The sequence below is a fragment of the Patiria miniata genome, unplaced genomic scaffold (genome assembly GCF_015706575.1).
Source record: "Patiria miniata isolate m_02_andy unplaced genomic scaffold, ASM1570657v1 HiC_scaffold_18, whole genome shotgun sequence".
NCBI classification, from domain to species: Eukaryota; Metazoa; Echinodermata; class Asteroidea; order Valvatida; family Asterinidae; genus Patiria; species Patiria miniata.
Window position 1 is genome coordinate 12,135,186 of NW_024037056.1, and position 527 is coordinate 12,135,712.

A 527-nucleotide genomic window follows, 5' to 3' on the forward strand; every position below is an offset into this window, starting at 1 on the left:
TGGATGGATTTTGACAAACTATACCTTGGTGGATAGCGGATGAATAGGCCAACACGCTGACAAATTTGCAAGGCTTCTGACTTGAAACTTTTGGAGTGAGCCCCAGAAGTAGGTGCATGATGCCCCCAGTTTCGTTTTTGTGCAGTAAGTCCCATAGCAAGGGCTGTCAGCGCCAGCCTACATGGCTCTCATGAGTCGCGGTCTAAAGGTATCTCAACATGGATGGATTTTGACAAACTATACCTTGGTGGATAGCGGATGAATAGGCCAACACGCTGACAAATTTGCAAGGCTTCAGACTTGAAACTTTTGGAGTGAGCCCCAGAAGTAGGTGCATGATGCCCCCAGTTTCGTTTTTGTGCAGTAAGTCCCATAGCAAGGGCTGTCAGCGCCAGCCTACATGGCTCTCATGAGTCGCGGTCTAAAGGTATCTCAACATGGATGGATTTTGACAAACTATACCTTGGTGGATAGCGGATGAATAGGCCAACACGCTGACAAATTTGCAAGGCTTCAGACTTGAAACT